This window comes from Hyperolius riggenbachi, chromosome 2 (assembly GCF_040937935.1).
Source record: "Hyperolius riggenbachi isolate aHypRig1 chromosome 2, aHypRig1.pri, whole genome shotgun sequence".
NCBI classification, from domain to species: domain Eukaryota; kingdom Metazoa; phylum Chordata; class Amphibia; order Anura; family Hyperoliidae; genus Hyperolius; species Hyperolius riggenbachi.
Window position 1 is genome coordinate 334,481,746 of NC_090647.1, and position 27,075 is coordinate 334,508,820.

Sequence of the window (27,075 nt, forward strand, 5' to 3'; positions counted from 1 at the left end):
ACAAAACCCTCCCAGTACCTATCCCTAACCCCTAGACCCCCTGGTGGTGCCTAAACCTAAGACCCCCCTGGTGGTGCCTAAACCTAAGACCCCACTGGTGGTGCCTAAACCTAAGACCCCCCTGGTGGTGCCTAAACCTAAGACCCCCCTGGTGGTGCCTAAACCTAAGACCCCCTGGTGGTGCCTAAACCTAAGACCCCCCTAGTGGTGCCTAAACCTAAGACCCCCCTGGTGGTGCCTAAAACTAACCACCCAAAGCCCTCCCTGTACCTATCCCTAACCCCTAGACCCCCTGGTGGTGCCTAAACTTAAGACCCCCCTGGTGGTGCCTAAACCTAAGACCCCCCTGGTGGTGCCTAAACCTAAGACCCTCCTGGAGGTGCCTAAACCTAAGACCCCCTATGGATAATAATGTTTTACAAACATTAATAAATAAAAAATTTAAACAAAAAAATGTAAATCATTTTTTGGGTGGATAATAATGTTTTAGAAATGTTTTACAAATAGTGATTGTAAAAAATATATTGCTATTTACGTTAGGTACTGATCGCTTTATTTTGTGAATAATAATGTTTTACAAACAGTAAGGGATAAAATGTTAAATAATGTTTTAGTTAAATAGGATAAATATGTTTAGTATTTTTATAAACGTTATTAGTCACGGGTGCATTTTCTAAACGTAAATCATCACAAGCACAGTTATAAAACATTAAAAATCTCCGGGCGCCGTTTGTAAAACTTTATTTATCTCCGGCGCCCTTTTTTCCCTGTTCGGCGCCCATTAAACGATATTTATAATGGGAGTGAATAGGGCACCCTTTTTGTCCACTTGTCTCATGCGCCCAAATCTCCTGCTTCCATCCACACTTAGATAGTTCCGTGTCTCTTCAAGCAGGACACCCTGCTAAAAGATTGGAAGCGCATTTATTGTATGGTCATACTCTGTACAGCGCTGCGGAAGATGTCGGCGCTGTGTAAATACTGAATAATAACAATAATAAATAATAATAATCTATTATGCCACATTTGGGGTGGGAAGACCATGGTTAAACTTGTTATGGAGGTAAGAAATAACCATAAAGAAAAATTTAAAATAGTGCGCTCCTCACTGGTTACTCGTCTTATTGATTTTTTTCTATAGGTCTGGGGCGCTTTAATCAATTGAGGGGTGTATGCCCTCCAAGCAAGTCTATAATTGGAAGATATGAGCGCTCAACAGATATTTCAGAAGGTGCTTTCCAGCCCCAATAAAAGGTCCTATTGTTAGGGCCTCCACCACATTAACCATACATCTTAGGCATCAATTACATTTGACAGCATTTTATAACTCCACAAATAGTTTTTTGAAAAGTCCTTGTGCAAAAGTCCTAATCCACAATACACCACTATAGCCAGCCGGATTAATATATCTTCAACAACCAAAATGCTCATATATGGTTGAGGTGACTAAACCTCCTTGGTCTGCGCTTCAGTGCACGCTGTAGCGTCTATTTCCCGTGGATAAAGTCCACTGGTGTTAATACGCATTAAGGCATCGCTGCACTTCGATACAAGACCAGTTTAAAGCAATTCAAATAACGATAGTGGTCTATACTGTATATGCAAATTGTAAACAAATTTATTTAAATAGGTACAGAATATAAAACTGGGATATATGTGAGGTGATGGGATGGGGGGACAATGCAATAAAAACGTTTTGACACTCTGCGGGGCTACATCAATCACATTGCTGGCCAGCTTGTGTTAATACATACGCCATACACACATACATTCACCCTGCAATGCTGGTATTATGGTTTGCATAAACTGACAGTGGTACCACTCCTATTCATTTTTTATGTGCACAATGTAAGCGCAGTATAAGCGCACACAAGGTTAGTAGGCAGTCTCTGGCAAGCGTGAGTAGTGTATTAGTTAGTCTTCATAGGTAACAGGAGTCGATCACTTTGTAGTGCTATGCAGCTTTAAGGAACATGCTTTTAGCTTAGAAGCAGGATGGCAAGCAAGCAGTCTCCTGGTAGAATGTGTGTTAGCATACAGTTAGTCTTATACTTGTTTGAAATCAGCAGTGCACATCAATATCTCACCAGTTTTCTTGCCGCTGTGGTTACCATTCAGCTTTAGAGTTTGTGGTACATTTGCCGTTTTGGAAGCTGCGTTGAGCGGCGGTATGCGGACCCTGGCGTCCCAGCCTGCTTCGTACGCCGGGTCTCCGCTAATACCTTCCTCCTCGCTCAGCGTCTTTCCGTAGTTCCAGCTTGTTTAGCCGGGATACGTGGGAGTTGCAGGCCTGGCCAGACGTGACGTAACTCCGCCCACCAACGCGTTTCACGCCTCTTGGGGCGTTTCCTCAGGGTGTGTCATTCCTTCTCTTTACCCTTCCTTTTAAACTCGCACTTTCTCCTCCCATCTTAATTCTGATAGGGTCGGAGGTCTGTTCAGTCCAGGACATTGTGAAGCGCAATCTGCAGAGTTGCCAATAGATGGCATTCAGGTAGCAAAGTTTTTCCTTTTTGGACGTGACAGGAAGCGTTCAGGATTCCCATACATAGATATCTTTTCATCTATTTCTCTCTATTTTAGCAATTGTAAAGTGCCATTTTACCTCATGGTAATGGAGTCTTGATCTTTTTAGGTGAATCTATGACAGACACTTGCACTTCTCATTCATACAATGAATCTAATATCATCTATTTATATGCCTCTAGGCGTAAATACGCCTTTAGATCTAATTCTCTATTGAGTCCATGCGGATACAGCGTATCTAGCTTGTATATCCACATGGCCTCTTTGCAATACAGTAGATCATCATAGTCCCCTCTCCTACTGGACACGTTCAGCTTATATAGCCCCTTGACTCTTGTGCCCTCCAAGCTACTTCCATGACTCTCTGCATAATGTGTTGCCAAATAGCTTTTCTCCTCATTACCTTCCTCTATGTGGTGGAGATGCTCTAAGACTCTCTCCTTTAGCATTCTTTTGGTTTTTTCCACATATTTGAGTTTACATGGGCATTCTATCATATAGATTACTCTTTTTGTCTGGCAGTTTATATGGGATCTTGTCTCATATGTTTTTGTTTCAGAGCTATTAGTGAATGTTTTGTTGTTCTGTCTGTCAATTAATGGGCATAGTTTACACCTACCACATTTATAGGTCCCATTGGGAATCATTTTATTTAGCCATGTGGTACTGTCTTTTATATACTCACTATGGACCAATTTATCTTTAAGGTTTTGTGCGCGACGCGCCGTTAGTAGGGGTCTAGGGCCTATAATTTGTGCTATTTCTGGGGATGAGATAAGAATCCCCCAGTTTTTAATCAGCATCTCTCTTAAATCTTCCCAATGCGACCCATATCTAGTCACCATCCTAATAAATTGTTCTCCTTCTTCTCTATCCTTTTCTTTTTGTCTAGACTGTATGAGAGAGTTTCTGTTTAGGTTCCAGGCTTTTTTAAGAGCTCTTTTGAGTATACGGTGTGAATAGCCTCTCTCACGGAATCTCTGATACATTTCGCGAGCTTCGCTTCTAAATAGTTCGTCCGTTGAGCAATTGCGACGTAAACGCACAAATTGTCCATAAGGTATGCCTCTAATTAGGGGTCTAGGATGGTGGCTAGAAGCATGTAGCAGGCTGTTTCCTGCTGTTGGCTTTCTGTAGGTAGAGGTCGCTAGTCTATTATTCCATGCTGTCACTGTAAGATCTAGAAATGTGAGGGATTGATCACTAACCGTATATGTCAGTTTTATGTTTCTATCATTTTTGTTAAGTTTCTCAAGGAATTTGTCCAATTCTTCCCTGGTTCCAGTCCAGACCAGGAGCACGTCATCAATATAGCGAAGCCAGAGAGCGGCATGCGCTCGATAATCCTCATCTCTATAGACCTCCTGGTGCTCCCAAAGGCCCAGGTGGAGGCAGGCGTATGCCGGAGCACACGCCGCCCCCATGGACGTGCCCCTGATCTGTCTGTAGAAACCACCATTAAAAGAAAAGCAGTTGTAATTAAGTATCAGTTCCATTGCTTCAAATACAAATTGGTTGATCTCCTCTGCCTCCGGATGGAATGCAATGACGATCTAGATGAGGAAATCAGAACCTCATTTAACGAAAATAATCTAACAGATAGATCAGGATATCAAGAACTAAAAGGCCATTTCCAAATTCATAAAAATTTACTGATTAAACAGTTAAAAAGAAAATGGAACTCCTCACTACTCGACTCCTATTCTAAAGCTAAAGTCATACCGGAGGGTATCCTAGAACGCATTATCCCAGCGGAGAACTTACATACAGAAAGATTTAAAGAAAAATGGAAAGTAAGTGCACTTAAAAGAGGTATAGAAATTTTAGAACTTTTTGCTGAAGAAAAAAAATTACAATTAAAGGAGATCACTGTAGAGGTTCAGGAGAGTGTAAAGGTGCTGAATATGTTTCAGGGTAACGAACACTTTGTCTCCCTTAATGAACAACTAAAAAATCAAATTCAGAAGATTCAGAGTGAAATCAAAAAAGATAAACAAGCAAAATTTGCAAAAGATCTTGCCAATTGGGATATAGATGAAGCACTGGATCCCTCCATTAGGCTTGCTAAGAAAAGGAGTCGAAATCAAAAACGTAGAGACAGAAGATCCTCTGGAGAGGGGTCAGGAGGTGAAACTGACAGCTCTGTAGCCTCAGGAGCTAGCAGTAGAAGGGGGGTTACTTTTTTAGGGGAAGACCACCCAGAAAGACAACCAAGGGGAAGGGGATGGGGAACCGCTCGCAGAAGTCGAGGAGGCAGACACAGGAGGGGGAGGGGGAGAAGAGAAGAGAGGAGATACGAAGAGGAGGAAGAGATATACCAGGAAAGACAGAGCAGAGAGGAAGTAGGAGGTATGAAGACACGAAGCAGGGATGGTATAAAAACCAAATAACGAACAACCCCAACATGGTCATAAACCTCTCTGACTTTCAGATAAATGACAGCCATCTGTCCATTTTGAACAAGGGGCTATCATTTTCTCCTCAGATAGGAGGTGATCCCTTTGAAGTCTATAAGCATATAACTCTATTTTTGCGCAAAGTAGCCCTTAGGCTGTGACATAAGAAGGAAGGTGACATCATAGAGGAAATAGAAGGTGATGATGACCTTGATTCACAACTTGATGTTGATGATCAAATGACACTGATAGACTTGATTGAACTCTATGAAAAACAGGAAGACAGTACTAGAGATGGAAGCTATGGGGATGAGAATCTGGGCGGGGATGAGAATCCGGGCAGGGATGAGAGTCTGGACGAGCCTTACAGCTTTTCCTCAGAACCTTCCTTAGATTCACTCCATCCAACAAAACTACGTAAGAAGTCAACAAAAATGCCTCCTATGTCTGATAATAAATACATCTCTGTCTTCTTAGAAATGATAAAACAAGACATTGACAAATATGACTGGAGTAAAAGAATGACTAGGCCCAACCTGACAAGAGAGGAGAGACAAGCCCTCACGGAACTACAACAGGCAAAGGGCCTGGTAATCAAACCAGGAGACAAAGGTGGCAACATAGTCCTCCTCAATGAGGAGGACTATGTTATAGAGGTTAAAAGACAACTAAATGACACAACAACTTATCTTAAGTTGGATGGCAACCCCTTTGCCTGCATTGCCCAAAAGGTCAATGACCTGGTGGACGATGCATGGCATAACCAGGTGATTACAGAAGCAGAGTGGGAGTATATGAAGGTGGAGTCCTTCAATATTCCAACATTTTATACTGTCCCCAAAATTCACAAAAACCCCACAAAACCACCAGGACGACCCATAGTGGCCGGTATAGGGGGACCGACAGAAAGATTGGGCAAATACATAGACGAACGACTAAAACCATTAGTAACAAAACTCCCCTCCTTCGTACTAGACACCAAAAGTCTGCTGGAGAAACTGGATACATTTGCCTGTCCCCCTGGGGCCCTCCTTGTGGGGATCGATGTGGAATCATTATACACGTCGATTCCCCACGTGGAGGGGCTCTGGGCAGTGACTTTCTTCCTTGAAGCATTCCATCCGGAGGCAGAGGGGATCAACCAATTTGTATTTGAAGCAATGGAACTGATACTTAATTACAACTGCTTTTCTTTTAATGGTGGTTTCTACAGACAGATCAGGGGCACGTCCATGGGGGCGGCGTGTGCTCCGGCATACGCCTGCCTCCACCTGGGCCTTTGGGAGCACCAGGAGGTCTATAGAGATGAGGATTATCGAGCGCATGCCGCTCTCTGGCTTCGCTATATTGATGACGTGCTCCTGGTCTGGACTGGAACCAGGGAAGAATTGGACAAATTCCTTGAGAAACTTAACAAAAATGATAGAAACATAAAACTGACATATACGGTTAGTGATCAATCCCTCACATTTCTAGATCTTACAGTGACAGCATGGAATAATAGACTAGCGACCTCTACCTACAGAAAGCCAACAGCAGGAAACAGCCTGCTACATGCTTCTAGCCACCATCCTAGACCCCTAATTAGAGGCATACCTTATGGACAATTTGTGCGTTTACGTCGCAATTGCTCAACGGACGAACTATTTAGAAGCGAAGCTCGCGAAATGTATCAGAGATTCCGTGAGAGAGGCTATTCACACCGTATACTCAAAAGAGCTCTTAAAAAAGCCTGGAACCTAAACAGAAACTCTCTCATACAGTCTAGACAAAAAGAAAAGGATAGAGAAGAAGGAGAACAATTTATTAGGATGGTGACTAGATATGGGTCGCATTGGGAAGATTTAAGAGAGATGCTGATTAAAAACTGGGGGATTCTTATCTCATCCCCAGAAATAGCACAAATTATAGGCCCTAGACCCCTACTAACGGCGCGTCGCGCACAAAACCTTAAAGATAAATTGGTCCATAGTGAGTATATAAAAGACAGTACCACATGGCTAAATAAAATGATTCCCAATGGGACCTATAAATGTGGTAGGTGTAAACTATGCCCATTAATTGACAGACAGAACAACAAAACATTCACTAATAGCTCTGAAACAAAAACATATGAGACAAGATCCCATATAAACTGCCAGACAAAAAGAGTAATCTATATGATAGAATGCCCATGTAAACTCAAATATGTGGAAAAAACCAAAAGAATGCTAAAGGAGAGAGTCTTAGAGCATCTCCACCACATAGAGGAAGGTAATGAGGAGAAAAGCTATTTGGCAACACATTATGCAGAGAGTCATGGAAGTAGCTTGGAGGGCACAAGAGTCAAGGGGCTATATAAGCTGAACGTGTCCAGTAGGAGAGGGGACTATGATGATCTACTGTATTGCAAAGAGGCCATGTGGATATACAAGCTAGATACGCTGTATCCGCATGGACTCAATAGAGAATTAGATCTAAAGGCGTATTTACGCCTAGAGGCATATAAATAGATGATATTAGATTCATTGTATGAATGAGAAGTGCAAGTGTCTGTCATAGATTCACCTAAAAAGATCAAGACTCCATTACCATGAGGTAAAATGGCACTTTACAATTGCTAAAATAGAGAGAAATAGATGAAAAGATATCTATGTATGGGAATCCTGAACGCTTCCTGTCACGTCCAAAAAGGAAAAACTTTGCTACCTGAATGCCATCTATTGGCAACTCTGCAGATTGCGCTTCACAATGTCCTGGACTGAACAGACCTCCGACCCTATCAGAATTAAGATGGGAGGAGAAAGTGCGAGTTTAAAAGGAAGGGTAAAGAGAAGGAATGACACACCCTGAGGAAACGCCCCAAGAGGCGTGAAACGCGTTGGTGGGCGGAGTTACGTCACGTCTGGCCAGGCCTGCAACTCCCACGTATCCCGGCTAAACAAGCTGGAACTACGGAAAGACGCTGAGCGAGGAGGAAGGTATTAGCGGAGACCCGGCGTACGAAGCAGGCTGGGACGCCAGGGTCCGCATACCGCCGCTCAACGCAGCTTCCAAAACGGCAAATGTACCACAAACTCTAAAGCTGAATGGTAACCACAGCGGCAAGAAAACTGGTGAGATATTGATGTGCACTGCTGATTTCAAACAAGTATAAGACTAACTGTATGCTAACACACATTCTACCAGGAGACTGCTTGCTTGCCATCCTGCTTCTAAGCTAAAAGCATGTTCCTTAAAGCTGCATAGCACTACAAAGTGATCGACTCCTGTTACCTATGAAGACTAACTAATACACTACTCACGCTTGCCAGAGACTGCCTACTAACCTTGTGTGCGCTTATACTGCGCTTACATTGTGCACAAAAAAAATGAATAGGAGTGGTACCACTGTCAGTTTATGCAAACCATAATACCAGCATTGCAGGGTGAATGTATGTGTGTATGGCGTATGTATTAACACAAGCTGGCCAGCAATGTGATTGATGTAGCCCCGCAGAGTGTCAAAACGTTTTTATTGCATTGTCCCCCCATCCCATCACCTCACATATATCCCAGTTTTATATTCTGTACCTATTTAAATAAATTTGTTTACAATTTGCATATACAGTATAGACCACTATCGTTATTTGAATTACAACCAAAATGCTCACCAGATTCCAATGCCAATTACAACAGTTGGCATATAGCGTATGTGGCCCAGCCAGTGTCACTTCTCCAGCCTTCTTGTTCCTTCAATGGCATCCCATGCGTACATGCAACGAAACAAGCCCATATAGTGTAGTATGCCGGTTATCTCTATATCTCACCACGTGTCCACCGCACACATTGACACCGCTTGTGACCCACCGCTATCCACTTTTCCGCATGCACTGTATAAACACTAGCCTCTTACCAGCAGGAATGGCTGACCCAACAAGACCAGCATCAGCGTTTGATTTTGTACTAATATCCTCCAGACATCTGTCCTCCACTCTGCCAGCACATTAAACTCAGAACAAAACGCCTCTATGGTGTAACACCGTTTTGTATTCCGATAAAACAAGCTTTAAAATCACACTTACAAGATCCAAGATAAAATGCGCATATCAGTAAAACAGCCTCGAGGTCCAGCGTCTCCTTCCGTGGTTAAGCTCCGCCCTACTAGTTTCGTCAGATATGACCCCTGTAACTATACCTAACCCTACTCTCACACAGAACCCTCCCTGTACCTATCCCTAACCCCTAGACCCATGGGCGTCCGCAGAAAATTTTCCAGGGGGGGGCAAAAAGTGGGGAGTTAAAAATTTGGGCTGGTGTTGTGTGGCGCGCTACGCGCGCCAAAAAATGGAGCTACGTCATGCGGCGCGCGTAGCGCGCCGCGCCGAAAAATGGGTGTGGTCATGAACCAGAATGTGGGTGTGGTCGTGGGTGGAGACAAGTTTACATGAACTAAGCAATGGTGGGACATTAGATTAGGACAATGGTGGCGAACCTTTTGGAGGTCGAGTGTCCAAACTGCAAAGTCACTTTACTATCACAAAGTGCCAACAGCAATTTAAACTAAATACAAACGTTTTAACTCATACATGAACATTATGGAAAATTAAGTTGAAAATAAACTGTGAAGATAAACAATTTCATCCATCGTACTCCTGAAAAAAATTATTCATTTTTTTTAGAACCTCCCAGTTTCATTTTCTGTTTTAAAAAGCAGAAAAAGTAGGTTTAATGCTATTGTCTCATATGATGATGATTCAGCTTTTTCCATAGTCTCGCAGTTAGCAATCATGTGACCCCCAACAAGACAAATTCAGCAATCATGAGGCCCCCCCCATCAAGACAAATTCAGCAATCATGAGGCCCCCAACATGACCAACTCAGCAATCATGAGGCCCCCAACAAGACAAATTCAGCAATCATGAGGCCCCCAACAAGACAAATTCAGCAATCATGAGGCCCCCAACAAGACAAATTCAGCAATCTTGAGGCCCCCAACAAATCATGAGGCCCCCAACAAGACAAAGTCAGTAACCATGAGGCCCGCAACAAGACAAATTCAGCAGTCATGAGGCACATAAATAGACAGCTTTTCACATAAATAGGCAGAATGCCCCCTTAATATGTAGACACCTCTCACCTGGCAGCAGTTCCCCAAAATACACTCAATCTGACAGCAGTGGTTCCCCAAAAATAGGTAGCCCCAGGTCTATAGGTGTCCCCAGAATAGGTGGCCAGCGGTATAGATGTCCCCAGAACTGGTAGCCAGGGGTAGAGATGTCCCCAGAACAGGTAGCCAGGGGTATATGTGCCCAGTATATGTAGGCACGGGTATATGTCCCAGTATATGTAGGCAGGGGGTATATGTCCCAGTATATGTAGGCAGGGGTATATGTCCCAGACAGTATATGTAGGCAGGGGTATATGTAGGCAGGGGTATATGTCCCAGACAGTATATGTAGGCAGGGGTATATGTCCCAGACAGTATATGTAGGCAGGGGTATATGTCCCAGACAGTATATGTAGGCAGGGGTATATGTCCCAGACAGTATATGTAGGCAGGGGTATATGTCCCAGACAGTATATGTAGGCAGGGGTATATGTCCCAGTATATGTAGGCAGGGGTATATGTCCCAGACAGTATATGTAGGCAGGGGTATATGTCCCAGACAGTATATGTAGGCAGGGGTATATGTAGGCAGGGGTATATGTCCCAGTATATGTAGGCAGGGGTATATGTCCCAGACAGTATATGTAGGCAGGGGTATATGTCCCAGACAGTATATGTAGGCAGGGGTATATGTCCCAGACAGTATATGTAGGCAGGGGTATATGTCCCAGTATATGTAGGCAGGGGTATATGTCCCGGTATATGTAGCCAGGGGGATATGTCCCCAGAAAAAGTGGCCATGTGTGCAGGAGGAGGGGAGCAGCGGAGAGAAGAGGGAGAGCTATGGGCACTCACCTTAGGGGGCTCTCCCTCCCTCTCTCGCTCTCCCCTCCGGAGTCCGGAATGAAGTGTGCAGCGGCTGGCAGCGGTGGGCGGAACTTACCTCCTCTCGTCGCACGCGCCGGATGGATTAGCCGCTACTCTGGCCTGATCCAGACCAGAGTGCGGCACCAGAACTTCCGGCGCAGGAGCGAGAGGAGGTAAGTTCCGCCCACCGCTGCCAGCCGCTGCACACTTCATTCCGGAGGGGACAGCGAGGGAGAGAGAGACCCCTAAGGTGAGGGAAGGGGGGGGAGACGTCCGCCCTTCCCCACTGTGCCCATAGCGCTCTCTCTCTTCTCTGCGTGTTCCCCTCCTGCTGGCTGCACGGGCACGCGGCCAGGGGGGGGCAGCGGGCGGCCAGGCTCGGGCAGATGCCCGGTTTTGCCATATGTGCGGACGCCCATGCCTAGACCCTAACCCTAACCACCCCCCTTACCGATCACTTTATTATGAGGATAATAATGTTTTACAAATAGTGACTGTAAAAAATATATTGCAATTTACGTTACGTACTAATCGCTTTATTTTGTGAACAATAATGTTTTACAAACATTAGGGGATAACATTTTAAATAATTTTATTTTGTGGATAACGGTGTTTTACAAATAGTGACTGTAAAAAATATATTGCAATTTACGTTACATACTGATCGCTTTATTTTGTGAATAATAATGTTTTACACACAGTAGGGATAACATTTTAAACAATGTTTTAGTTAAATACGATAAATATGTTTAGTATTTTTATAAACGTTATTCGTCACGGGCGCATTTTCTAAACTTAAATCATCACAAGCGCAGTTATAAAACATTAAAAATCTCCGGGCGCCATTTGTAAAATGTTAATAATCTCCGGCGCCCATTAAACGATATTTATAATGGGAGTGAATGGCTGCGCCCTTGTTGTCCACTAGGTGCTGGCGCCCTTTTTTCCTGTTACCCTAGTCTTTGGATAAGTCAGAAGAGATTTGTTTTCTTCCACACAATAAACAAACATCAAAAATGTCAGTCTTCAGAGAGAAGTAGATTTATCAAAACCGGTGCAAGGAAAACCAGAGCAAAACTGGTGCAGAAGTGTAGCAGACAGATATCCAGATCAAGTATTCTGATTGGTTGCTCAAAATACTGTTCCACAACTGCAACTATTTTGCCCCTCTTTTACTCTATTTGACATTACATTGGTGTAGATAAATCTGTCCCTATTGTATAATAAACCACTGGTTTTATCTTATTAAAATGTTGCTTTAGGCTGAATTGCTTTATGCCTTTATGCAGCTCAGTCAGACGAGGCGGGTGAACGCCCGAAGCGCAGTGCAGGAGGAGGGAGCAATGGAGAAGGACCAGGAAGAACGCAGAGCTGCAAGGGCGTGGGGAGGGGTCCCAACTTCTATCCCCCTCCCATATGCAAAGTAAGGCATAGTGTGTGGGGATTACTGCACAGCACACACTCATGTCCTCTGGGCTCCAGGCGATACAGGTCCAAGTCCCATTTGTCTTCTCTGTCCTGCCTGCCACACATGCCCTAGGATCAGGAAGCAGGGAATGAGCGGGTGGGGTAATTAGGGATCAACTGGCTACCCTTATTGGATGGGGGATACATCTGGCTACCTATACTGCAGGGGGTCCTCAGGTATCTTTTTTTTGGGGGGGGGGGGAGGGAACACTACACTTGGCCACCCGAACGGCAGGGTTCATCCGGCTACCAAATCCAAAAAAGCTTTATTGGCAGGACCACATACATTTAGCATTGCCAAAGCAAAACAAAGCGTTTGTCTACCCATATACTGGGGGGTCCTACATATAGCCACCTATACTGCAGGGATAATCTGGCTACCTATACAGGTGAGGGACTCTATTACCATAAGCCTCCTGCGCATGCGTGATTCTCGAAAAGACTGAACCAGGCATGAGCAGGAGGCTTAAATGCTTGCCGCCCGCGTCACGCCAATGGGCGTGGCCGCGGCGGCAGCCCCAGGACCAGCTAACGCCGATTGGTGTAAAGTCCTTGGGGCTCGCAGTGCAGGAGATCGCGCACAGGCTGCGCGCGCATCTCCTGTTAGTGGGCGGAGCAGAGCTCCGCCTTCAGTCTCCGAGTGGCGGTTGCCGCTCGGGAGACTGTTAGACAGCGGAATAGCCGTCTAATCACATTGTACAGTGCTGTGTGACACGGCTGTCCCCATGGGACACTAGAGAGCGATCGGCTCTCATAGGCAGAAGCCTATGACAGCCGATCGCCTTTATTGGCTGGCTGTGGGGTGGGAGGAAGGGAGGGAAAAGAGCAGAAAAAAAAGAGGCAGATTTATAAAAAAAAAACCACAATAATTATACCAAACAAACACGGAGGGGGGGGGGGGAGGGCGATCAGACCCCACCAACAGAGAGCTCTGTTGATGGGGAGAAAAGAAGGGAGGAATCACTGGTGTGCTGTGTTGTGCGGTCCTGCAGCTTGGCCTTAAAGCTGCAGTGGGCTTTTTTTTAACAAAAATAGCCTGGTCTTTAGGGGGGGTAAAACCCCCGGTCCTCAAGCGGTTAAGGCTGCGCACGCATGATAGAGTCGGGTATGCGGATGGGCCGCGCAGGGCAGTTGCTCACATCTTCACTAGAGTTGGGCCGAACGGTTCGCCGGCGAACCTGGTTCGCGCGAACCTAGGTGGTTCGCGTGCGGGTACCGCACGCGAACTTTATTGCGGAAAAGTTCGCCCCATTGCGGTTCGCCCCATAATGCACTGAGGGTCAACTTTGACCCTCTACATCACAGTCAGCAGGCCCAGTGTAGCCAATTAGGCTACACTAGCCCCTGGAGCCCCACCCCCCCTTATATAGGCAGGCAGCGGCGGCCGTGGCCACTCGTGTGCCTGCATTAGTTAGAGTAGGGCGAGCTACTGCAGTCTCTCATAGGGAAAGATTAGTTAGCCTTAGCTTGTCCCTGGCTGCATACCTGTTCATTGATCCTGCCACTGCATACCTGTTCATTGATCCTGCCACTGCATACCTGTTCATTGATCCTGCCACTGCATAACTGTTCATTGATCCTGCCACTGCATACCTGTTCAGTGATCCTGCCACTGCATACCTGTTCATTGATCCTGCCACTGCATACCTGTTCATTGATCCTGCCACTGCATACCTGTTCATTGATCCTGCCACTGCATACCTGTTCATTGATCCTGCCACTGCATACCTGTTCATTGATCCTGCCACTGCATACCTGTTCATTGATCCTGCCACTGCATACCTGTTCATTGATCCTGCCACTGCATACCTGTTCAGTGATCCTGCCACTGCATACCTGTTCATTGATCCTGCCACTGCATACCTGTTCTGTGAACCCACCACTGCATACCTGTTCTGTTCAGTGGACCCGCCACTGTATACCTGTTTAGTGAACCCGCCACTGCATACCTGTTCTGTTCAGTGGACCCGCCACTGTATACCTGTTCAGTGAACCCGCCACTGCATACCTGTTCTGTTCAGTGGAGTTTGGTGTGTCAGTGTGAAGCAGTACCTTAATTACACTCCCTGATTGATGTATACACATGCAAGATGTTTTAAAGCACTTTAGGCCTGTCATTTAGCATTCAATGTGATTTCTGCCCTTAAAACGCTGCTTTGCGTCAAATCCAGATTTTTCCCGGTGACTTTTGGCGTGTATCCCACTCCGCCATGCCCCCCTCCAGGTGTTAGACCCCTTGAAACATCTTTTCCATCACTTTTGTGGCCAGCATAATTTTTTTTTTTTCAAAGTTCGCATCCCCATTGAAGTCTATTGCGGTTCGCGAACTTTAACGCGAACCGAACCTTCCGCGAAAGTTCGCGAACCCGGTTCGCGAACCTAAAATCGGAGGTTCGGCCCAACTCTAATCTTCACCCGAAATCACCAGCTTAATGGAGCCGCCAGCGGAACCATGGAGGGGACCCAGATGATGCAGGAAGCCCAAGGTAAGTGCAGATTTTCATTTGTAGGCACTGCTCAGGATCCCTTTAATACTAAGCTTTGTGCAAAGCAGAATTCTGCATAATAAACAACCTAAGTTAAGCCTCAGTGGGAGGGTAAAGCTACATACCAATATACAGCAATATATAGCTATAGGAAGTGTTTTGATGCTGAAACTGGGATATAAGCTGGGATATTTTAACTGGGATATAAGTAATGTATCCCAAATCATTTATTGCATTCCACTATATGGTGTTACTGTTCCTCTTTAAAGGACACCTGAGGTGAAAATAAACTAATTAAATAAACGATTGTATCTATCTTCCGTCTCCTAAAAATGACTTTTTAAGATATTCTACAGTTTTATTTTATGTTTAAATCTACTTTTTAAGTTTTAACTGTTTTATTGTTTTTGCTCAATGACACATTCATTGACGTATACCAGAGCTAAAATCTATGAACTATTGACTCTTTTTATCTTTTTCCTGCTCTCAGAAGCCATTTTCTGCCAGGAAATTGTTTTATAGTTGGAATTTCTTATCAGTGAGGGTCACACTGTAGTCACTTTCTGTCTGAGTTAGGACTGAGTCAGCCACTTACATACCTGATATTTAACTCTTTCAGGAAGAGAAAGAAAAAAGGAACACAGCATAGTTATTTGTGTGCTAGTTACTGTACATACCCATCTCATCATGTCACATGTCATCTGGGGTATCCTTTAACCACTTCCTCTCCCCTGGGGCAAGTAACTACTGCAAATTGCCATATCTTCTTGCAGGGGCGTAGCTACTACATCCCTTGCTGCTGCATGATGCCGCTCCCCCTCCCCCCTCGAGTGCCTCTGTGCTCGTTACTGCTACCGATCATTAGACAGGAGATCAATGAATGGAAACACGGTTCGCATTCATTGATCTAAGTCTCCGTATGAATGAACGCTGCCATCTATGAGACGGTGCCTTCATTCACAAAACCAGACACTTACACGTCCACGCATTGCTTCCTGTTTGCGTAGTAATACTCCACATAAGGAAGTTATGCGCGAGGACATCTTGTGTCCAAAAAGTAAAATTACATCTACAAACTTTTTTTCCCCATTAAAATACCTTTTTAACAATTCAAATTAACCCCTTACCTCTCACACTCCCCAATAGTTACCAACACCCCCCCTCCCCCCCCACCCCCCCAAAAAAAACAAATGATTAAAAAAAATAAAAAATAAAAAACTACATTAATAGTTACCTTAGGGACTGAACTTTTTAATATGTATGTCAAAAGGGTATATTAACCTCCCTGGCGGTAAGCCCGACCTGAGCTCGGGCTATGCCACCGGGAGGCACCGCTCAGGCCCCGTTGGGCCGATTTGCATAATTTTTTTTTGTTACACGCAGCTAGCACTTTGCTAGCTGCGTGTAACCTCCGATCGCCGCCGCTACCCGCCGATCCGCCGCTATACCCGTCGCCGCAGCCGCCCCCCCCCAGACCTCGTGCGCTGCCTGGCCAAGCGCTGTGGGGTGGATCGGATTCCCCTTTGACGTCACGACATCGATGACATCGGTGACGTCATGCCACCCCGTCGCCATGGCAATGCGGGGCTGAACAGCCCTTAAAGAGAAAGAGCACAGATACAGGATGAATGTGTGTTCACCAATCTAGTCACGACCCTGCGACGGTGAACACACATCAGCAGAAACAAAAGCAAGAACTCGATCGCGAGAAAGGCAATCGCCAGAAGTGACACAAGACTGATCAGAACAGAACTCAAGAGTAGCAAAGGCACAGCAAACGACAATGAGAAAATAATGAAAATAACAAACGCTAACTAAACGCGAACACCGCACTCATTCGCAACAGCGAACACGTTTACAGCGCTATCTCCGCACGTTAAGCGCAACAGAGACAAGCACGCCTAACTAACCACCGACAGACAAACACGAAACAGAGGACGTGAGCGCTTGCTTAACGGTTGCCTCACCGAGCCTACAGCAAGCGTTCGCATCAGACAAGACAGACAAACGGAAAACAGGAATAAGAGAGGAGAGATCCACTGCTCTTTCCGTCAGAGCGAGTGCGATCCGGGTTCAGGAACAGGCTAGGGAAGATCCACTGCTCTTTCCGCCAGAGCGAGTGCGATCCGGGTATAGGAACAGGAACACAGATCAGAAGGATCCACAGCCGCTACCGCCAGGGGCTAGTGCGATCCAAGCAAGACAGGCAGATGAGATAGCCGGTAGCAACCGCTGCTCCAGCTATACTCCAAGAAAGCAGATCAGAAGGTTTCACAGCCGCTACCGCTAGAGACTAGTGCGATCCAAGCAAGACAGACAGATGAGGTAGCCGGTAGCAACCGCTGCTCCAGCTTACTCTCCAAGAACATCGATCAGAAGGTTCCACAGCCGCTACCGCTAGAGGCTAGTGCGATCCAAGCAAGATAAACAGAAGGGGCTACCAGTAGCAGACAGGCAGAACGATTTCCTGACGCCCACCGTTGGCGACAGGACAATGGCAGCAGAGAGGCAATACAGACAAAATAGATAACAATCTAACTGCACTAGGGAAACTGCCTAGTGCAGTCCAGAGAATTACTCTAAGATAACTTTGACAAGAAATAGCATGGCTGACACTCTAGGAGTGTTTCAACAAACCCTGAAGCGATGACCAGCCAAGGACTCTGGGAAAACATAGCTTTTTATACTGCCAGCCTACAAAGGAGGCAGTTAGGTGATTTGCATAACCAATGTATGCAAATCCCTCAGCAGCAGAACAGGTCTGGAACTTGCAAAGAAAAGACAGGTCTCTCTTCCAGAGACCTGCAGCCCACAGACTAGAGGAATGGTCAAACAGGTGTCTGCCTGTGCAGCCAGCTGAGCGGATCATTACACCTTTATTTCCAAATGAAATATTGGCGCCATACATTGTACTAGGGAAACATTTTACACGTTGCAATAACCGGGTTAAATGGGCAAATAAAATGTGTGGATTTAAATTGTGGTAGCATGTATTATTTAAAAACTATAATGGCTGAAAACTGAGAAATAATGACAAAAATAATTCATAACAAAAAGTACCCCCCAAATAAAGTCTAATTGGTGGGGAAAAAACAAGATATGGATTGTTTCATTGAGATAAGTAGTAATAAAGTTATAGGCAAATGAATGGAAGGTGCGCTGACAGGTGAAAATTGCTCTGTTTTTTTAAGGGGAAAAACCCTTGGAGGTGAAGTGGTTAAAGATCACAGAAATTCAAAGCACATAAAGAGGTGATCATTACCAGCATAACACCAATGAAAAGCCAATACAGTGATTAAAGGAGAACCTCTGATGGACCCCTCTGGTCAAGGGGCCCTGGTGCAATCAAAACCTCTGCCCTTCTGTGCAACCAGCATGGAGTGATAAGGTATGTGCTACTGCGTATTTACAGTATTTTATAGTTTAATCTATCAAAGAGTGGTGTATGAGGAGGTGGTGGTGGTTGTTGTTGTATCACCTGCATGACAGATATCCCCAGCGTTCTAATTAAATCCTGTTTTTTTTAACCACTGACAATAATACTACTTAAGCAAATTTGGATACAGTATCACAAATTTAACAGGAACAGTCCTGGCTATTGCCCCAACATCTCTATTCTTGGTGAGTTGGCTGTAACATCTCTCAGCAATAACTCACTGACATCCTATGGCAGGGGATGCAGGACATTTATTGTGTGAAAACACAAGATCAGAGAGTTGGCCTCTTAGCCTACCTGCTTGTATTCATATCTGAGCTGACTCACCAGATAGACTTTACATGGGACTTTGCTGCCATCTACTGGAAAAGTATGGTTACAACGTGTGATTTTTTTTTGGCTGTTTCATTTATCTATACAGCTGAAACGCTGACGATACAGTATATTCTTTCCGCTGTCTTTATGTATTGACTCAAGTAGTAAGACATAAGCCCTTATTCAATTCACTTTTTCTCCTAGGTTTTCTCCTAGAAGATAAATGTTTATCTTCTGTTTAAAATAACTTTTCAGCATTTTAAACAGTGGGTGAAAAAGTAGTGTATCAATTATTCTGAGTATTTTCTTGCTCGCTGGTGGTTTGAAAGGCATTTTATTGATACGGTTTCAAAATAACACCTAGAAGAAAAAGTGAATTGAAAAAGGACCATAGTGTCTGACTTAGTAAGGTTCTTTTGAATTGCAGAACATATCAGTGAGCCAGCAAACCTGGATTTATTAAAAATTGCCTGTTTCAGTTGGCAACAAGCTGATGAAACTATTTTTGTTCATATTCACTTACTGGCATGGTGGGTGAGGATAAAGCTTGCATTAAAGAACCATTATATTTAAAAATGTACAATACATATGTATAAAATATACAATGGGATGTGAAAGTTTGGGCAACCTTGTTAATAGTCATGATTTTCCTGTATAAATCGTTGGTTGTTATGATAAAAAATGTCAGTTAAATATATCATATAGGAGACACACACAGTGATATTTGAGAAGTGAAATAAAGTTTATTGGATTTACAGAAAGTGCGCAATCATTGCTTAGACAAAATTAGGCAGATGCATAAATTTGGGAAAAAAAGAAAAAAAAAAGAAATCAATATTTTTTTGCAGAAATTACAGCCTCCAAATGCTTCCTGTAGGTTCCAATGAGAGTCTGGATTCTCATTGAAGGTATTTAGGACCATTCATCTTTACAAAACATCTCTAGTTCATTCAGGTTTGATGGCTTCCAGGCATGGACAGCTCTCTTTAAAGGGATACTGTAGGGGGGTCGGGGGAAAATGAGTTGAACTTACCCGGGGCTTCTAATGGCCCCTCACAGACATCCTGTGACTGTGCAGCCACTCACCGATGCTCAGGCCCCGCCTCCGGTTCACTTCTGGAATTTCAGACTTTAAAGGCTCTGTTGGAGCCAGTCTAAGCGTAAGGGAAGTGCGCTGTTTGTGTATCTCTGCAGCAGCCACTGGAGAGATACGTAGAGGGCATACTTCTCCTGCATAGCTGGCTCAGATGACATCAGTGACGGGACCTGGTTCTCGTAGATGCAGGCAGTGGAGGATGGCGGCGTGGGATCGATCAGAGAGTATGGGGCTGGAGGAAGCCCCAGGTATGTATAAAATCTTTTTCATGTCCCCATCTCTGGTTCCCTTTAAATACTCTTTCTCATAATTGGATTCCCCTGTGTATGTAGGTCAGGGGTCACTGAGCTTACCAAGCCAATTTGAGTTCCAATAATTAGTTCTAAAGGTTTTGGAATCAGTAAAATGACAACATTTCTGAACTTGAAAACATACAGCATTTTTTAGTGATTTTGCAGCTTCGTTTGGAAAGATGATCTCACCTGCCACAACTCTTGTGGGCATTTTGGGGCTGCTGTACACACACTATATTCCCTCCCGAGGTGGTCTTTAGCGGCTGCCGCAGTGAGTTCTATTTAAGGTGTGTATGTATGGACCTTTAGAAGCATCCATCTCATAAGGGGGATTTTCAAAGTTCCTTTATTTCCTACTGCTGCCTCTTTAAAAAATATTAATTTCAGTAGAGATTAGTAAAGGTGTTTATTATTCCACAGAAATTCTCCTCAATAAATGTTTGTAGAGAAGTATGTGCACAGTCTGAATAGATGATTGGCTAGTTGCAGTCATGTGATTATGCCTTATGTCTCTTTCCTGTGCTGGTTGAAACAGGATGCAGAATTGAAACCTAATCACAATGAGCCATTCATTAAGCCTGGTACACACTTTTAATTATGATTGGCCAATCACTGACCAATTTTGCCACATCCCTGTAGTATGATAGTTTATATTCAATATATGTAGATGCTCAGATTACATGGAGGTAGTAAAATTGGTCAGTGATTGGTCAATTACAATTGAAAGTGTGTACCAGGCTTTACTAATCAATCTTGCTCAACAAACTAAGCACTCTGCATTCACTAAAGCCAGGTACACACATCCAATTTAGTTTGGCCAATCATTGGTCAATGTTATTACTACCATGTAGTATGGCAGCTACCATGGTAGCCACCATGTACCATGTGCAGCTAGTGAACAAAAATCAGCCAACATCCGTATCAGCCATCAGATGTAATTATAGCTCATATGTATAGCTCTCCATGCTGCCGAAAGCAGTGTGTCTACTACCAGGCTGAAGATGTTGGTTGATTTTTGTTCACTAACTGCAGTGAATAAAAAAAGAACCTACAAGTCTTCCTGTGCTGGTCATCTATTATCTCTGAGGCTGAGGATCCTGTCTCTGTCAGACGGTGCGGACCGTGCACGGATTGAATCGTGAAAGAAGGTTTGCCCTGCCCTCACACGTTTATTTCAATGTCTTTCAATCAGTAAAATTCATAGATTTTTTTTCTGGATTGGATTTTTTCTGACAGTAGTCCTTTTTTACAAGGTGTGTATGAGATCGCCAGATATTTCTTAACACTTGTGTGCACAGCGCAAGCATGACGAAGATGTAGTTGTCAATAAAACCTTTGAAACTTATGAAATGCTTGTAATTATACTTCAATTCACCACAGAAACTACTGATCAAAAAATATCTAAAAACACGGACACAGCAAACTTTATGAAATTCAATATTTGTGCCATGCATGCTCAAAACCTTAGCCCAGGATTGTACGCAGCTTAAAATGTACCAGAGCTGATAAAATATAAATGTTTTATTCATACCTGGGGCTTCCTATAGCCCCATGCGCACACTGCCGTCCTCAGTCTTCTCCCTCTTCAATACTGGGTCCCGTAACTTCAGCCAGTCACAGTCAGACTGCGCAAAAGAAGTGCGCCCTCTACCTATCTCTCCAGCAGCCACCAGGGAAATACATAGAGGGCACACTTTTTTTGCGCAGACTCGTCGCGACTGGCTGAAGTTACGGGACCCAGTATCAAAGAGGGAGAAGGCTGAGGACGGTGGCTTGGTAGCGATACGTGCACATAGGGCTGGAGGAAGCCCCAGGTATGTATAAAACTTTTATATTTTATCAGCTCTGGTGAGAGCAGACTGCAAAATTTGTTGAGCAATTTTGAGGATGTTGCTCCCAGCTGATGGCAAGTGAAGTCTTAATATAGAAACATGGGAAGTTCTAATCAAATGTATTTTGTACTTAAAAATCAGTCACTTGATCGAATAATATTTTAACATAAGTTCTCTTTCTGTACATGAATTCATCACCTCTGCCACAAAATGAGAGAATCTTCTTTAAGTGTCATTCGTTATCTTTACCACTAGATGTCATAGTCTATCAAGCAGTGCATAGTTTATGCAGCAATGAAATGGCTAGAATAAGATGCATGAGGAATATGAGTCACCTTATTTTCAGTTTCCAAATTCTCTGGTGTAAAATGGTTTAAGATTTAGGAAGTGATTCTCTGAGTTATTCTGATGCCTTTACAGATTGAGGAGAGACTTTTGAATTCTTGAGAGACTGAGATGTAATTTATGTTAAAGAACCACTATACAGAGGCGTATCTAGGCAATATAGCGCCCATGGCAAACACTGAGATTGCGCCCCCCCCCCCCCCCAACCAAGTAGTCACATGCCTCCAGATTAGTAGTAGTTTTTATTAAGTAGTTACACACCTCCAGATGCAATAATTCAGTAACCAGGTGCCTGACAATAAGCATTACAGTCAGGGGCATCAAGATCAAATAATTAGGTAGCCAAGTGCGGCAGAAGTTAGATTGTAAGCTCCTCTTGCACAGCCAGCCCAATCCCCCCCCCTCCCCCCTCCCCACACAAGGTATACCTGCACCCCTGTAACAGAATTAGCAAATGCGTTGCAGATGACAAATGATTCCGATGAAAAATCACAACTAAATGATATCCCTGTGATGGTAAATTAGATGAGACAACAGAGTCTAACAGCATCTAATTCTGGAAATCCTGCTACTCTAACATCGTCACTCCACTAATGCCAAGCATTGCTTCATACAAGAGTCCCAGAAATCAGCCTCCTGTGATGTAAAGGAAACCTGCCTATATTGAGCAGAATAGTGAACTGTGAATAATAAAACGTGATTCTGTAATATTATACATTGTTATTATACCACCAAAAGTGTGGATGGAATCACACAAGCAAATTACAAGGAAAACAAGAGGCCCTGTAGTGACATATAGTAGAATGCAGTAAAGAGGTCCTGTAGTGACATACAGCAGAATGCAGTAAAGAGGCCCTGTAGTGACAGAGTAGAAAGCAGTAAAAAGGGCCCTGTAGTGACATATAGCAGAATGCAGTAAAGAGGCCCTGTAGTGACATAGAAGAATGCAGTAAAGAGGCCCTGTAGTGACATAGAAGAATGCAGTAAAGAGGCCCTGTAGTGACATAGAAGAATGCAGTAAAGAGGCCCTGTAGTGACATATAGCAGAATGCAGTAAAAAGGGCTCTGTAGTGACATATAGCAGAATGCAGTAAAGAGGCCCTGTAGTGACATAGAAGAATGCAGTATAAAGGCCCTGTAGTGACATAGAAGAATGCAGTAAAGAGGTCCTGTAGTGACATAGAAGAATGCAGTAAAGAGGTCCTGTAGTGACATAGCAGAATGCAGTAAAGAGGTCCGTATAGAGACATATAGCAGAATGCATTAAAGAGGCCTTGTAGTGACATATAGCAGAATGCAGTAAAGAGGCCCTGTAGTGACATATAGAAGAATGCAGTAAATAGGCCCTGTAGTGACATATAGCAGAATGCAGTAAAGAGGCCCTGTAGTGAAATATAGCAGAATGCAGTAAAGAGACCCTGTAGTGACATATAGCAGAATGCAGTAAAGAGGCCCTGTAGTGACCTATAGTAGAATGCAGTAAAGAGGACCTGTAGTGACATATAGCAGAATGCAGTAAAGAGGCCCTGTAGTGACATATAGCAGAATGCAGTAAAGAGGCCCTGTAGTGACGTATAGCAGAATGCAGTAAAGAGGCCCTGTAGTGACATACAGTAGAATGCAGTAAAGAGGCCCTGTAGTGACATATAGCAGAATGCAGTAAAGAGGCCCTGTGGTGACATATAGTAGAATGCAGTAAGGAGGCCCTGTAGTGACATATAGCAGAATGCAGTAAAGAGGCCCTGTGGTGACATATAGTAGAATGCAGTAAAGAGGCCCTGTAGTGACATATAGCAGAATGCAGTAAAGAGGCCCTGTGGTGACATATAGTAGAATGCAGTAAAGAGGCCCTGTAGTGACATATAGCAGAATGCAGTAAAGAGGCCCTGTGGTGACATATAGCAGAATGCAGTAAAGAGGCCCTGTAGTGACATATAGCAGAATGCAGTAAAGAGGCCCTGTGGTGACATATAGCAGAATGCAGTAAAGAGGCCCTGTAGTGACATATAGCAGAATGCAGTAAAGAGGCCCTGTGGTGACATATAGCAGAATGCAGTAAAGAGGCCCTGTGGTGACATACAGCAGAATGCAGCAGGGGTTAGATTATAAGGAGGAGGGGTGAAGTGCTCACCTCTACCACTGACATTCCCGGCTCTCTGTTCCTGGACCTGGCTTAGAGTTAGATGTTCGCCACCTCCGCATCTTGTGCGTTCCTCCCATGCTAGATGCTTCCGGTGGCCGGTCTTCCGCGCCCCCGCCCGCCGGCTCTCTGTCCCTGCTGTCTAACTTTAGTTTAGCAGCAAGAGGCGAGACAGAGAGGGTGCACACTTCCCGTCCGGTGCGCTTCAAATGCAGGAAGTGGTTGATGACGTCACTTCCGCATGTGACGCGACGGTGTATGGAGTGTGCCCTCTCTGTCTCGCCTCTTGCCGCTAAAGTAAAGTCTGACAGCAGGGACAGAGAGCCGGCGGGCGGGGGCGCGGAAGACCGGAGGCAGCATGGGAGGGAAGCGCAAGATGCGGAGGTGGGAAGGAACGGGGGAGGGGGCGCGGGGGACCGGAGGCATAGTAGAAGAGCGGCAAGGATGCAGAGGTGGCAGGCAGCATGGGGGCAGGCATGGCGCCCATGGTGTGCTGGCGCCCATGGCACTAGCCATGCCTGCACCCCTCTAGATCCGCCACTGCCACTATAGCGAAAAAAGTAGGCAGTTAAAATCTGACAGAACCAACAGGTTTTGGGCCAGTCCATCTCCTTATGGGGGATTCTCAGGGTTTTCTTTGTTTTCAACAGCATAATAAATTGTATTAAAAAAACAAAAACAAAAAAACAAAAACAGATAAATGGTTTATCAGGTGCCAAGTTTATTGGATTCAATGTGCTGTCAGGATAAGGGGCAAGATTGATAAAAGTGCAGGTGGTTGGTTCTCAGTGGTCAGTTTTTACCTAATATAGTAGTCACTTGATCTACCTGTGGCAAGTACGTTTTTACCGGGGTTTTCTGTAACACATCAGCGGTCATTGCACTTTCTGTACATGTCAGTGGTCACTGTGCCTTCCTCAAACACACCAGTGACCCACAACACCTTTGTCAGTGGTCACTGCATCTTCCTGTAATCAGTCAGCAGTCACTGTTCATTGCATTTTACTGTAACATGTCAGTGGTCACCAGGGCCGGATTTACCATAAGGCGGCCGTGGCCGTAACTACAGTAAGGGGCGGGCCACGGGCGGCTAGTAACACAGACAGATACACAGTGTCATTACGCCGCTTTCCCCGCCCACCGGCCGCCGTTTCCATGCCTGCACGCAGCGCTGCAACTTGAGTGAACAACAGCTGCGTGCATAGGCGGCGGGGGACAGTGCGATTGTCCATCTGCTGCCCGCTGGGCTGGCCGGGAGTTTGAGGACCTACGTGGGTGGGCGGCCAAGGCGAGGCGGGCATCACTTACTGGCAAGTCGCACAGACTTAGCCTGCCTGCGCCGGTGCGCCCAGAACCTGATGGAGAGGGAATTGGGGATAAAGAGGAGAATGATTCAAGCGGCACAGCACAGGTAGGCTGCAGGCAAAAAGGTCCGCCCCGCCCCCTCTCCTAAAGCAGCCAACCAGCATGGCTGTAGTAAAGGTAGCCAGGCAGTCTCCGTGGTCCACACCTGGAAAGGCTGAAGAAGCATGGAAGTTCACTGGCCGGCTTCCTGAAAGCCAGCCCATGCTGCAGTGTCACAGTCTGCCGATAGCACCGCTGCCAAGTTCCTGCAGCAGTAAGAGGAGGACAGACCAGCTCAGCTGCGGTGCTTGATGGGATGTCAGTGAGCAGCAGTACAGCTACAACATCAAGGTGATCCCTGTTCCTCATCCTCCTACTTCACTGGTCTCTACCCATCCTCCTGTTTCCCTGCACTGGTCTCTACCCATCCTCCTGTTTCCCTGCACTGTCCTCCCCACCCTCCTGTTTCCCTGCACTGTCCTCCCCATCCTCCTGTTTCCCTGCACTGTCCTCCCCATCCTCCTGTTTCCCTGCACTGTCTTCCCCATCCTCCTGTTTCCCTGCACTGTCCTCCCCATCCTCCTGTTTCCCTGCACTGTCCTCCCCATCCTCCTGTTTCCCTGCACTGTCCTCCCCATCCTCCTGTTTCCCTAAACTGTCCTCCCCATCCTCCTGTTTCCCTGCTCTGTCCTCCCGATCCTCCTGTTTCCCTGCTCTGTCCTCCCCATCCTCCTGTTTCCCTGCTCTGTCCTCCCCATCCCTTAACTTCGCTGCTCTGTCCTCCCCACCCCCAACTTCACTTTTCTTTCCTTCTCATCCCCAACTGGTCACTGGTCTGGCCTCATCCCCCAACTTCAATGCTCTGTCCTCCTCATCCCCCATCTTCACTGCTCTTTAATCCTCATCTTTCACTGCTCTGACCTCTATCCCTGCCTCTCAGCACTTTCATGATCGTACAGTCTAATCCCTGCCTAATATCACTGATCTCCAGCATTTTACACCCTAATCCTTAAAAAAAATATTCTAAACTCTAATCCATGTGTCATGTCACTAACTGCCCATAGGCTTTTACACTCTAATCACTGGTTAATGTCATAATTAGTGACAGGACACAGCGATTAGCGTGTAAAAACCTAAGGAAAGTTAGTGATGACGCATGGATTAGAGTTTAGAATATTTTTACTTGGAGGTGTGGCCTGTGTTATGGGGCGGGGTTTAGGGCGCAAGAACACCTGTGCCTACAGGCTCCTGAGTGGTAAATCTGGCCCTGGTGGTCACTATATCTTCCTGTAACACTGCAACAATCTGTAAACCTTCCAGCAACTTCAAGTGCCAGTGTATCTTCCTGCGAATTGTTAGTGGTCACATATCCTTACATAAGATATTGGTGTCCATGTATTTTTTCTGTAATATGTCAGCAATCACTTTACATGATCATTCAATCTCAGGCTTTTATAACATGTT

General features: G+C 45.1%; 1 long non-coding RNA gene across 1 annotated transcript in view; it reads left to right on the forward strand.

Moving 5' to 3' along the window:
* LOC137544433 (uncharacterized) overlaps nucleotides 1-27,075 on the forward strand; it is a 60,312-nt gene that overhangs the window by 20,876 nt on the left and 12,361 nt on the right. Inside the window, exon 2 of the long non-coding RNA XR_011025860.1 lies at nucleotides 18,002-18,198. This is a non-coding gene — a long non-coding RNA (uncharacterized lncRNA). The remainder of the gene's footprint in view (nucleotides 1-18,001; nucleotides 18,199-27,075) is intronic.